The sequence below is a fragment of the Sus scrofa genome, chromosome 13 (genome assembly GCF_000003025.6).
Source record: "Sus scrofa isolate TJ Tabasco breed Duroc chromosome 13, Sscrofa11.1, whole genome shotgun sequence".
Taxonomy (NCBI): Eukaryota; Metazoa; Chordata; class Mammalia; order Artiodactyla; family Suidae; genus Sus; species Sus scrofa.
The window spans coordinates 80,729,372-80,743,939 of NC_010455.5; the positions used below are offsets into that span (position 1 = coordinate 80,729,372).

Sequence of the window (14,568 nt, forward strand, 5' to 3'; positions counted from 1 at the left end):
CAGAGCAACCCCACACGTTTGTTATCTTTCGGTTCTGTGATTAGCAGTCTGACATGGTTCTCCTTAGGCTCAAGTCAAGCTGTGGGCAGGGCTGTGGTCCTTTCTGGAGACTCCAGGGAAGAATCTGTTTCCTTGCCTCTTCCAGCTTCTTCAGACCCTGGTTTGAGGCCCTATGTCTCTGTGCTCAAAGCCAGCAAGGTTTCATTTCTCTGGTTGTTCTTCTCTAGTTCACGTGATGAGGTTGGGCCCACCTCGATAATTCAGGAAAAGCTCATTTCAGCGCACTTCACTTAGTCACACCTGCAAATCCCTTTTGCCTTGTTAAGGTAACATAATTCCTAGAGGGTAGAATGTGAACGTCTTTGAGGGGCATTATTCTGCCCACCATGGGAAGGATTAATGAAACAAGATCAGCAAAATGTAAATATTGATCATTGTTGAAGCTGTGTGATGGATATGTGAGAGTTCATTATACTTTTCTCACTTCTTTTGTGTATGTATGAAAATTTCCATAATAAAAGCCTACAAAGACTGAGTTAAGTCTATTGGAGCTGACTGCAGAGGATTTACAGATGAATTATAAGGTGGGAAAAGCAAACTTCAGAAAAGCGTAGTGACAGAATCCTAGTTTCATAAAATAAACAATGAAATTTTATATATTTGTCTGCTTGCCTATCTTCTTTCTCTATTCATTTCTTTCTCCCTCCCTTCTTTCCTTCCCTCCTTCCTTCTTCCTTTCCTTCTTCTTCCTCTCTTCTTCTTCTTTTTTTTTTTCTTTTCTTCTTTGCATCTCATTTATCTGTGATTAAGTAAACCTAGAAAAAGTTAGGATGTTTAGGTAAGCTGTTAATACATTGGTTATATAAGACGTTTGTTTTAGAGTAGAGGAGAGATAAGCAAAACTCCAAAAAGTTCAATAAATGCAGTCATTTGATCTTAAAAGTGAATATGTAAATTTATTTATGAAAATATAAATGTGTGTGTGTTTATATATATATAAAATCTATATCTATCTGCATACAGAGATATAGAATGAATGTCACCCAAGTCTAGTTAATTTCAGGGTAGAGATACTTTGCTTTTTATTTTTCTCTTACAATTTTCTGTATTGTTTGAAAGTGTTTCACAGTAAATATATTCTAAAAAATCGTGAAAGGGGAGTTCTCTGGTGGTTCATCAGGATAAGGATCTGGTGTTGTCCCTGCTGCTCCCTAGCCCTGGAACTTCCTCATGCTATGAGTGTGGCCAAAAAAATCATGAAAGATACAGCAAAGTGATTTTAACTGTGGAAAATACAAGAAATGTGAATGCATCAGGGGCTTTCCCTCCACCTCCTGTTTCTTTCTTCTCTCTCCTACCTCTACAGCAGAGATGGAACTGAAATTCCAAACAGTATCAACAATGAAGGTGATTCCATGTGGCTTAGAAGAAAGAGGTAAGCTAAACTTTAGACTTTGCTAGGAAATACACAAAATTAAAAATATGTATTAAAATTTTTAAGCAACACTAAAATAATAGAAACAGATACTGTAACCGTCAAGCCAACAAAGGGAAAAAAGAGGGGATTAAGAGAAGTAAAATATAATTAAGTCAGGGGAAAAAGAGAAGTTTGAAAAGAAAAAATTGACAGGAAAACCATGGTAAACAATTTAAAAATGTAGTAATCCAGATGTAAACATTCAACTAACCTAGTAAAATACAGGGCCTATCATGTTAACACAAAAATTAGAACAAAGGTTTGAAGTCCACTTATTTGCTGCTTCTAAGAGTCATAAATAAAATTCATATAGAAGGGTTAAAAAGAAAGGATGGAAACAGCATATCATGCAAATGCTAGCCAAAAAGAAAATGTTCTATTAGACAAAATAGATTTTAAGATGAAAAGCATTAAGATGCTGCCTGATAGATGGTGCAATTCATCAAGATACAATAATTATGACCTTACATTCCTAATAACAAGGCCTAAAAACAGGCAGGATTGCAAGGAGAAATGGACAGTCCTCAGTCCTAGTGTGAGGTGTTAATCCAGAGCTGTCACACACTGATGGATCGAGCAAACAAAAATTAGTCAGGGACTCTAGGGTCCTTGAATCCTGCGCATAAAGTACAATGCTTTATATGAAACGTTTGTGTCCCCTCACATATTCATATACTGAAACCTAACCCCCTGTGCAGTCATGTGTGCCGGTGGGGCCTTTGCTGGTGGGGCCTTTGGGAGGAGGCCTTCATGAAGGTGATCGATGCCTTTACAAAGGAAACCCTGGAGATCCCTCTCCCCTTCCTTGTCTTGATCTTGGATCTTAGATCCTGGACTTCTAGGCTTGAGAATGATGAAAAATAAATGTGCATTGTTTGAGCTACCCTGTCTAGAGTATTTTCATAATAGCAGTTGAATGGATTAAGACCTGCAGAGATGGAAGGGGGAGGGAGGAGAGAGGTGTGGGGGTCACAGAGCCCATTTCCAATCACCTCCAGGGACATCTCCGGGAAGATTATATGAGCCTCAAATTTGATCTTTGCTCTCAGCTCATCCTAGTTGTGTGTCTGAAAGAATCTGTCACTTTGCTGTCTAGGAAGGTCGGCCAAGTCTTTAAGGCCAAATCAAAGCCAATACAGACATTGGAATACAAATTGAAAAACATTATTTGCTAACCAGATACATTTTTTTCAAGTATATATAAGTTTTGGATCAGGGACAGGTGAACGAATGTTTCTTTCTGAAAATGCAGGGTTGAAGAAAAACAATATTAACATGAATAATGTTTACATTGTGCCGTTAACATTCCTTGTGAGTGAAACTCAATGCTGGAGTGATTATTCACTCTACAAACAGCTTGCTTGCTTTGCAAATGGTTTGCCACGGGGCATATTTGAGTAATGAGCTCGTTGGTACTTTCCGTACAGGGCTCCAGTCCCCAAGGTGTAATCAGCAGCAGCTCTGGGGCTGGACAGGCACTTCTCACCTCATGCACTTTGCCTCCTACAGAAAGGAGCCTGGTTAGTTTCCTTCTGCCAGGAAGAGAACTATAGCCCTGGGGTAAGGCTATTGTCACCAGGCTGCACCCTCTGGATGGTGCTAGGGAGCCAGGGGCCACTGGCACTCTGCAGTTCCTACCCTTGAATTAGATGGTTACAGGATTATAAACCCCCTGCAGTAATGAAACTGGAGAGGGTTGTGGTTTTGACACCAGCTTTGATGAGCAGAGTCAGGTCAAGGGCCAGGGGAGTTTGGGGTTCAGGGTGGGCAAAACAATCCTATAGAAGTTACAGGCTAGAAAGATCTTTAGCAGAATGGACAACTAGACACATTTTAATAGAGTTTAAATAATGCAAGCTCACTGCAGAAAAGTGAAAAAATATAGACAAGCAAAAAAGAAAATCTCATAATTCTCCACCCAGAGACAGATAATTTCAATAAATATTTTGGTATTTCTCTATAAACTTTTTTCTCAGCTACTGCATATATGTGTGGTTTCTTAACAAAAGTAGAATCAGACAACATGTGATAACCAACTGCAGAGTAAATATCTCTTAACATTGCCATGTATAATATACAATATATGATGTTCCATTGCAGGTAAGTACTATCCTTGGTTTCACCCGTCTCCCAATGTTGGACATTTAACTTGTTCAACTTTTAGCTGTTGCACTAGGTATATTTGTATACATAGCTTTGTACACTTCTATGTTCGTTTAAGATAAACCCTGAGAAATGTTGTGTCCAGATCAAAGGGACAAAACATTTGCCAAATCACCAACTAGGGAAATTTACCAGTTGATTCTATTTCTTCCGAGTACGGGAACATTCAATTCCATTTCACCAAATCTGAGCTTCAACATTTGTCTAATATTTCCACTTTGATAAGTGTACAAGTTACCTTCTATTTAAGTTTGCATTTACTCGATAGCTGGTGAGTTTGTACCATTTCTGAGCCAAGGCCTCAGGAGACTTTGAATGTTGTCCATGCTCTCTTGCACCTCTGTCACCAACAGGAGAACATATCCAGGCATATGTCTTTTTTTTTTTTTTTTTTTTTTTGTCTTTTCTATGGCTTTACCCATGGCATATGTAGGTTCCCAGGCTAGGGGGTGAATTGGAGCTGTAGCTGCCAGCCTATGCCAGAGCCACAGCAACGTAGGGTCTGAGCTGTGTCTGCAACCTACATCGCAGCTCACGGCAACGCCAGATCCTTAACCCACTGAGCAAGGCCAGGGATCGAAACCGCAACCTCATCATTCCTAGTTGGATTCGTTAACCCCTGAGCCACAACGGGAACTCCAGATACCCAGGCATATGAAAGACACATGGAACAGAGTCAGATCACTGCAATTGTCTTGGAATAGCAAGGTGGTCCCCAGAAGTGTGAGCAAGCCCAGATGAGATAAACCTACAGCTTTTCCAGACTATGAGCAATGAATACTTATTTCTGTGAACACTAAGATTTTGTGATTGTTTGTTATGCAGCATTACTACAGCAAAAACTAACGGATGCAACTGATGATGGTTACTGCCATGAAATTGAGATGTATGTATGGGACAGGTGCAGCTATCAGAAAAAGGATGGCTGAGCAGGTGCAGCAGAAGCAGTACTACCCATTACAGTGAGACTTGTCTCTCTCACCTTCAGCTGTTGACATTTTAGACATAGAACCTGACGAGGGCAATGCTTAATGCAAAAAGGAATGAATCCATGTGGATGGCATTTCAGGTGGTGCCGGAGGGAGAATAGCCTGGCTTCCTTTTGCAGACCAGAATGGGTTTTGTAGCCAGGCCAGAGTTCTTCCAAGGCTACTAAGAACAACATTAATGTGGGGTGAAAATGAATAGTGAATGTACTTTTAGCAGAAGGGCAATGAATTGTTTGAGGATAAAAGAGTTTGCTCTCCTCTCACCAAGGCATCTCTCCTCTTAATGGTCCTGTCAATAGTGTCCCTTAGGAAAGACATATACTAAGTGGTGTCTTTATGGAAGCTGATTGCCAAGCTCCGCCCAAAGAGCCAGATTCTGAGAGCTAGGTGGGATTAGCAAGAGAGACACAATTACAATCCAGGGGAAAATCTCTTATTTGAGTTGTGTAAATGATGTTAGATTTCCATAGCAATTTACCCTCTTATTTATTTCTCAATTACACAGTATGTTTCTTGAAGGAAGTGGGATTAAATTGCAGCAAGAGAAATTAATGCCTGTAGTAAGGATGGATTTTTTATTGTGATGGTCATTAGACTTGGGAAAGGGATTTTGTGGAGCAATTGTGAAATCTCTCCCTCCCTTGAGGTTCACGAGAGCAGGTTCAGATATTGAGTGATCTAAGGGCGGTTTGGGAGGTGGGGGAAATGGTCAGTTTGGTTTTCATCCTTTTTTTTTTGGAAGCAGAAAGATCAGAGAGGCTTCTAAAATCTCAATGCCTGCTGGTTCCTCATCCTGCCCCCACTTTATTCAACCCCATCAAGTCTGGGATGTCTTCTCTCTGACCCACACATCTACTTCCTAGTCAAGGGCCACCTCCACTTTTTGCTGATGTTCCTATTTTTACCATACTTCCTTCCTCTGTTTGGGAGCCATGAGTGGTCCAGTGGAAAGGACATGGGTCTAAGCGCAGACATCCAAACAGTCATCCACATATACTGCATGCATGAGGGCTTGCCCTGGGCCAAGGATTGGTCAGAGCCTGTGATCCAGAGCAGTATCTTGCCCTCATCCTCAGGTGGGAGACAAAAATAAATGAACCAATAAAAATATAGATAATGTGCCATCAAATAGGGACATGTGGTAGAAGCAAAGCAGAGTAAAGCCTTAAGAAGGATGAGTGAAAAATGATGTGTTATAGATAAGGTGGTCAGGGAAGGCCTTTCATAGCAGGTAATACTGGAGCAGGGACCTGAGTGAAGTGGTGGAGAGAATGCTATGTGAGAATGAGGGAAACAGCTAGTCCCAAGTCCTGAGGTTGGAATGTTCTAGGAGTCTTTTAAGAAACAGCAAGAAGGTCAATGTTATGAGCTGAAAGAGCCAGATGAATGATCAGAGATGAGCCTGGAAAGCTAGGCAGGGGCCAGGCTATCCGGAGGCTTGTAGGACATGTAGGCATTTTAGATTTCATTCTGAATGATGTGGAACTGGGACAACCCTGCAGCTTCTGAGCTGGGAAGGGACATCTAGCCTACATTTCTACAGGGATGCTCTGGCTGTGCTGTGGTGTGGGGTAGACTAGAGGTGCATGGGTAGGAGCAGCGAGAACAGTAAGAAGGCTAGGGTAGCAGTCCCATTGACAGGCCATGTTGGTTTGGGTCAGGGCAGAGACAGTCACGTGATGATGTATCTTGACACTGAATCAGAATTCTGGCACTGCTTCTTACAATCTAAGATCTTGGGCAAGTTGTTTAGTTTCCCTGAACTTCAATATCTTCTTTAAAAAAGAGGAGATGAAGACCTTTCCTTTTTAATCCTTTGGTTCGCTGTGGACTCTCAGTAACCTTTTGACTTCATAACCTCATTCTCCTTCCCCTGAGAAGGAATTCCTAAAACTAGCTTTAAGCTGCAGGTATAGAAGCTTGAGTTAGTTCTTTTTATCACTGTGCCCCAAATCATTATGGTCCATGCAAGGTCCTTCTGTTATTTTATTTTATTCTCCATTCTCCTTTCCTTTCACCCTCAGATAATCATTCAGGCATTGTTTATTGCAATGCCTTTTGCAAATGGCATATTGTCATTTTGTATGTGTGTATTTTAAATTTACCTAAATGGCATTGTATCATATTTTTTTGTTCTCGGTCTTATTTTACTGAGTTCTGTATTTTCATATCAGAGCTGTAGCTGCCGGCCTACACCACAGCCACAGCAACGAGAGAACTGAACTGCATCTGTGACCTACACCACAGCTGATGGCAACACCAGATCCTTAGCCCACTGAGCGAGGCCAGGGATGGAACCCGAGTCCTCATGGATACTAGTCGGGTTCGTTAACCACTGAGCCATGATGGGAACTCCTCCAGATCCATTCTTATTGCCGTGTACATATCTGATCCATTGCTAGCAACTGCTGATTACTACGTGTGCCATGACGTGCATCCACTGTGATATACACTCTTGCAACCCCCTTCAACAACTCAGCATCCTCATACTTGTGACCCTTGGACTGTGTGAGAATTTCTTTTTTATTTTATTTTTTCACCATTTTATTTATTTATTTATTTATTTATTTATTTATTCCACTGTACAGCATGGGGACCCAGTTACACCTACATGCATACATAATATTTTCTCCCATTGTTGTGCTGCGTTGTAAGTATCTAGACATAGTTCTCAGTGCTACACAGCAGGATCTCGTTGTTAGTCCATTCCAAAAGCAATAGTTTGCATCCATTAACCCCAAGGTCCAATCCCTCCCACTCCCTCCCCATCCCCCTGGGGAAACCAAAGGTCTATTCTGTGTGAGAATTTCTTGAGATATATACCCAAGAAGCAAGGTGGCTGGGTCATAGGTATTTCTTTCTTCTTTTTTTTTTTCTTTGCCCTTTTAGGGCCACACCTGTGGTATATGGAGGCTCCCAGGCTAGGGGTCCAACCAGAGCTACAGCTGCCAGCCTACGCCACAGCCACAGCAACGTGGGATCCAAGCCTCACTGGCAACCTACACCACAGCTCACAGCAACACTGGATCCTTAACCCAGGGAGCGAGGCCAGGGATCAAATCCACATCCTCATGGATACTAGTCAGGTTCGTTAACTGCTGAGCCACTACGGGAACTTCTGGGTCATAGGTATTTCTATATCTGATTTAACCAAGTACTCACTGGACACTTCCAGAATGGCTGCACCCCTCTCTGCAGCAGTACATAGAAATTTTCATACCCCACATTCCTCCAACATGTAGCATTATCTAGTTTTCCAGTTTTACCAGTCTAATAAGTGTAAAGAGATGATTCTTTGTTAATTAACATTTCCCTGATTAACAATGAGTTTCACCATTTTGAGTTTTCTTTTCTATAAATTGCTAAATCATATCTTTCACCATTTTTAATGTGGGGATGCTGTCCATACTCCTTTCGATTTGTAGGAGTTTCTTGTGTACTCTAAACAATGAATTCTATTTTGATATTAAATGCCACAAATATGGGCTTTCATTCTGTCATCTACTACCTTTCTAAAATATCTTACATTGAATTGAAAAATACTTAATTTTTATATGATCAAATCCATCTAGGAGTTGCCTTGTAATGCAGCAGATTAAGGATCCAGTGTTGTCACTGCAGTGGCTCAGGTTGCTGCTGTGGAATGGGTTTAATCTTTGGTCTAGGAAATTCCACACTTGCACATGCCATGAGTGCAGCTTAAAAAGAACAAAAAAGAAAAAAATCGATCTAATTTTTTACTATGTGCTTTGTACTTTCGAAATATTCTTTAGGAATTCCTTTCTATGTTTAGATCCTTTATCTACTTGAATGAAGTGACATTTAATTAGGAATCCAGCTTTTATTTCTTGTGTTTCAGTTTTTCAATACTGTTATTAAACAAATATTTTCTTTTTTTGTTTTCTTTTGTCTTTTTAAGGCTGCACCCTTGGCATATGGAGGTTCCCAGACTAGGGGTCTATTCGGAGCTGTAGCTGCCGGCCTATGCCACAGCCACAGCAATGCCAGATCTGAGCCTTATCTGCAATCTACACCACAGCTCACAGTAACGCCGGATCCTTAACGCACTGAGTGAGGCCAGAGATCGAACCTGCAACCTCATGGTTCCTAGTTGGATTCGTTTCTGCTGTGCCATGATGGGAACTCCATAAACCAGTATTTTCTTTGATTTAGAACTTCACATAAATGAAATTAAACAGTCCACATTTTTTATATCTATTTTTAAAAATTCATTGCTATTGTTGCAAATATTAGCATTTCTTTCCTTTTTCTTGCTGAGTAGATTTGTTTTCCATTTGTGTCTTAGTAGACATTTGGATTGGTCCAAGTTTTTATATATTATACAACAGGTCATTATAAATATTACTGTTGAAAGTCTTATTGTAGACAGAGGTTTTCATATCTCTTTGGTAGATACCGAGGAGAAGAACTGCTGGGTCTTAGTTTAGGCTTATGTATAACTTTATAAGGCATCACCAAACTATCTTGCAAAATCATTGTAGCATTTTATATTCCACCAGCAGTGTCTGAGAGTTTCAGTTGCTCCACGTCCTCACCAACATTTGGTTTTATCTGTTTTTAGATAGAAGCTATTCTGTTGGGTATGAAGTATATCTCATCGTGGTTTTAATTTGCATTTCCCTGATGACTAATGATGTTGACCACTTTTATACATGCTTATTGGCTAATCTTTTGTGAAGTGACTCTTCATGTCTTTTGCCCATTTTTTTTCTTGAATTATTTATCTTTCATTGTTGACTTGTAGTTCTCAGCACATCCTCCCCACTTTAATCTATTGGATATGAGTCTTTTGTCAGAAGAGTATATTATGAATATTTTTCCAGTTCCTGACTTCTCTTTTTATTTTCTTATTGGTTACTTTTGATTAGCAATTTTTTTTTTATTTTGTGGAAGTCTTTTTTTAATATTTATGCATTTATTTTTTGTGGAAGTTTTATTTATCATTTTTTATGGTTCTTTTTGAATTCTGATTAAGAAATCTTTACCCACTCATGGTCACAGGGATACTATCCTACCTTTATTTTATTCAAGAATATTTGTCTTTTTTTTTTTTTTTTTTGTCTTTTTGCTATTTCTTTGGGCCGCTCCCGCAGCATATGGAGGTTCCCAGGCTAGGGGTCAAATCGGAACTGTAGCCACTGGCCTACGCCAGAGCCACAGCAACGCGGGATCCGAGCCGCGTCTGCAACCTACACCACAGCTCACGGCAACACCGGATCGTTAACCCACTGAGCAAGGGCAGGGACTGAACCCGCAACCTCATGGTTCCTAGTCAGATTCGTTAACCACTGCACCACGATGGGAACTCCAATATTTGTCTTTATAGCTTTTACATTTATATCTAAAATCTCCCTTAAATTGTTTTTTGTGTGTATGGGTTGAGATAGATATCAAGGCTCAATTTTTTTCCTCACAGAGATATCATATCCTGTTAAAAAAGTCTTTTCTTTCCCCATTGAACTACTTTGGTGCCTTGGTCAAAAATCAATACATGTGTGGGTGTGTTTTTGGATGTTCTATTCTGTTCCATTGATCTACTGGTTTGTTTTATTCCAATAACATACTGTCTTGATTACTGTAGTTTTATAGTAAGTTTCGAAATCAGATAGTGTTAAGTGCTCCAATTTTGTTCTTACTTTTCAAAGTTGTTTTGGCTCTTCTAAATCCTTTACAATTCCGTATACATTTTTAGAATCACCTTCTCAATTTATTTTAAAAGAATCTTCTGAGTTTTTTCTTGGGATTGCACTAAATCTGCAGGTTAATCTACATAGAATGGACAGTTTATCAATTTTGAATACCCTAATTCGTGAATATGGTATATCTTTTCATTTATCTGTGTTGTCTTTAATTTATCACAAAAATGTTGCATAATTTTCAGTATAGAGATATTGCCTATCTTTGTTAGATTCATCCTAGTTATTTGATTTACTTGATACTATTTTAGATGTCTTTTTAAAGCTTTTTTTTTTTTTTGTCTCTTTGGGCTTTTAGAGCCGCACTTGTGGTATATGGAGGTTCCCAGGCAAGGGGTCTAATCAGAGCTGTAGCTGCTGGCCTACACCAGAGCCACAGCAATGCCGGATCCGAGCCATGTCTGCGACCTACACCACAGCTCATGGCAACGCCAGATCCTTAACCCACTGAGCAAGGCCAGGGATGGAACTAGCAACCTCATGGTTCCTAGTCGGATTCATCTCTGCTGTGCCACAACAGGAACTCCTAAAGTTTTGTTTTTTAATTATTCATAACTAATATATAAAATATTTGAATATTGATCTAACATCTTGTAACCTTGCTAATATCACTTAACAAAATTTTGGAGATTCTATAGTTTTTTTCTATATGCAGAGTTCTGTCACTCTAAAATGAGGACACATTTCCTTCTTCCTTTCCAAGTTTTATGCCTTTTTTCCATGCCTTATAGAACTAGGTGGGATTTTCAGTACAGTATTGTACAAAATTGATGAGAGAAGAAATCTTTGAATTGTTCCCAATCTTGGGTAAAAGTTTTCGGTGTTTCACCATCAAATGTGATTAGTAACTGCTTGTATTTCACAGATGCCTTATATGAGATCAAGAATGTTCCCATCTAGAGTTCCCATTGTGGTGCAGCGGAAACGAATCCGACTAGGAACCATGAGGTTGTGGGTTCGATCCCTGTCTTTGCTCAGTGGGTTAAGGATCCGGTGTTGCCATGAGCTGTGGTGTAGGTCGCAGATGTGGCTTGGATCCTGCGTTGCTGTGACTGTGGTGTAGGCCAATATGTGTAGCTCTGATTCAACCTCTAAAAAAAATATCAGAAAAAAAAAGAAACTTCCCTTCTGTGGTAGGCAGAATAATGATTCTCTAAAGACAACCACATCCTAATACCAAGAACTTCAAACATGTCCAGATACATGGCAAAGGGGAATCCGCGTTACTGGTGGAATGTAAGTTGCCAGTCGTCTGACTTTAGGATAGCAGAGTATTCTGTATCAGCTGGATGGCCTGATGTAATCACCAGGTTCCTTAAAAAAGGAAGAAGGGGGCAGAAGAAGAGAATCACCCTGGGATATAACTCCAGAAAAATGATCAGAGAGATTTAACATTAAGAGCTGAAAAATACAAGTAAGCAGATTCTCCTCTAGAACCTCCAGAAAGGAATGCAGTCCTGCCCACAGCTGGATTTCGATCCAGGGAGACCCCATTTTGTTGTACTTCCAACCTCCAGAACTGTGAGGTAATATATTTGTGTTAAGTTACCCCATATGTGGTCATTTGTTAGAGCAGCAGTAGGAAACTAAGTTTCCAGTTTGTTGAGAAGGATGTTTTTGGTTTTGTTTTTGTTTTAGTAAATGAGTCTGGCCCCTTATGTCTCATAATTGAAACATGTGTATGGCAGCCATGGTGGGAAAAAGAGCTGCAGAGACAGAGGTAAGTCATTCCATCCTCCAGAAAAGGCATGGTCCTTCTCTCAGGCAACTAGTGGAGCTGAGTCACTTGACCCTCTAAGAGAACTGCGTCTGGGGCTTTCTCGCGCCTTTAATTTTTTTCACTTTTCCATTGGCTTTAAGTATTTTGAGGGCAGAATCAAGACTTCCACTTCAGGAGGAATAGGGATCTAGGGACCTGAGACTCTGGGTATCTTTCCACACTTTACTGCTCAGCTGCCAGCTTTCTGAGCCACAGGAGCACTCTCTGCTGTGCCGTGTTCATGCTGGCCTCCGTTCCCACCCCATCTCTGTGCCTCAGGAGACCTCTCTGCCCTGCTGTCCTGTTCCAGTTTGCAGAGGGCTGCTGCAGTGCCCCTGGTGAGGCTCCAGCAGGTTTTCAGCCCTCTTGGCTGTGTTCCCAAGAGACGGCATCCCCTGCTTGGGGAGGCCCAGATGTCTCAGAGGGAATTCTGTCAGGTCTCCTGTTTCCATGTAAAGAGTAGAGACATTTATAAAGTTCCTTGAATACTCCATTTGGAAAATTGATTATAATTGCCTTGAATGTATAGACTAATGTGGGAAGAATGGATATTCTTATGATATTAAATTGTCTGATTCATGACCTTGGAATGGATTTCCATTTATTCAGATCATATATGTGTATATATTTATTTATTAGAACTTAAAATTTTACTCCCTTGAAATAGGTCCTTTTTATTCTTGTAAATTTGATAGACTTTTCTGCCATTGTGAACTGTATCTTTTTAAAAATTATATTTGCTAATTCGTTATTACTGGTGTAAAGAAATGATACTGATGGGTAAGATTGTCCTTTAACCCATAAAGTTTTGCCAAGCTCTCCTAGTGTTTCCAGTTAGATGTTTATAATATTTCTGAAGAGTAAGCATTTTATCTTTTTTTCAAAGTCTTTTTTCCTTTTTCTCTTTTTCATTGGCCAGGACCTTTGTGCTTGGTTGATCAGTAGCACACAGTCATTTTTATAGTACCTGACACTTCCGTGCCCAAGCTTCAAGCCTCCCTGGCCACAGATGAATTGAACCAGAAATTAACACCTGAGCCAAGCTGGGCCAATCAGATCATCTCCCAGGAATTTGAAATTGGGATTCAGGGTTGGTGGTCGGTCTCTGTTAGGCAGATGAATCAGAAAATGTTGTCAGTGTTGCATGGGGGCCTCCATGTTTGGTCATCTGCACACAGAAGCAGGGAGAGAAGGAAAAATGCATGTCAAAGGAAGCAGTTTAAGATGCAGTGCAGTCAGAGAGAGAGACTGTGGCCGAAATCCGGCCTCTGTATACTGGCACCAGTTAAGTCTTAGAGACAGAGTTTTGGATGGAGCAGAAAGAACAGCTTTATTGCTTTGCCAGGTAAAGGAGGCCACAGCAGGCTAATGCACTCAAAATTGTGTTCTCTCTTAAGAGGGGGTAGCAAAGAGTTTTATAGGTTTAGCTTAAAAAAAAACATGGCTGTTAATAAGGATTAGGGTGCATGCCTTCTTCTCTGAGATCATTTCAGAGTCATCAAAGCCAGAGTCAGGTGGTCCAGTGATGTTTTATGGTGGTCTCTGGGGTTATCGCACCTTGACCTTCTTTCTGCTCACAAAAGAAAGGGAGTGTTCGGGCATGTTTCAAAGGAAAAGAAAACACCATGTGCAGTATAACTCGGACTAGAAAGTAACTGTTAGTAAAAGAAAGCGATCAAGCAAGGAAGAAATCATTTGTGAAAAGCCAGTTAGAGTTAAGTTAGCAGGCCAAGGAAGCATATAACATAATGGAGACTGTTTTAACTAGTTTTTTAGCTGTAACAATATTTCCTAATCATGAACCCTTGAGTCAGCCTTTTGAGACTGAGGAGGGGCCTGGGAGGCTAATGGAAAAGGCTTTTACTTCACAACAGAGGAACTCGGGGGCTTGTACATGTTTTCAAGACAGACAGATGGACAGAGACAGAAGCACTCAGATACTCCTAAACACATGAAGAGAGGAAAGAAGAAAAATAATCTAGCGATGCAAGACAAAGGGCGAGGCACCCTTCCTTAAATGTAGCTACATGTTGAGAGTGACACAGGGACAGACACAGAGACAACCAGTGACAGATGTGGCGAAAAGTGCAGAGGCGCACACAGTAGATGTAAAGAAAAAGGGGCAGAAAGATAGACTGGAGTCCCAGACTCTGCAAGGCTCTAGGGGTCCATCAGGGTACAGGAGCACAGACACTGTCTGTTTTGGCATTTGCCAGCTGCAGCTCCCTGGGAGGCCTGCCTAGTTTGTGTTCTCAGGTTTAGTAAGATTCCTCTGAACCTTCATAACAAATCCCACTTTTTAAAGTGCACTTGAGGGGCTTCTCCCTGCCCTTAAGTGCATCATTCAGCCCAGAGCTCTTCTTTACACTCTGATTTTGCACAACTCTGACTGTACCTGGAAAGTTCGAAGACATGATAAGCCAGCCCTTCCATACTGGAACTCTTAACTATTCCCTCCAGAAC

General features: G+C 40.6%; 1 long non-coding RNA gene across 1 annotated transcript in view; it reads left to right on the plus strand.

The window, feature by feature from the left end:
- The window catches only part of LOC110256526, a 137,122-nt gene that overhangs the window by 119,906 nt on the left and 2,648 nt on the right, over positions 1-14,568 (plus strand). The window contains exons 4-5 of the long non-coding RNA XR_002338129.1: positions 1,370-1,435; positions 11,985-12,066. This is a non-coding gene — a long non-coding RNA (uncharacterized LOC110256526). The remainder of the gene's footprint in view (positions 1-1,369; positions 1,436-11,984; positions 12,067-14,568) is intronic.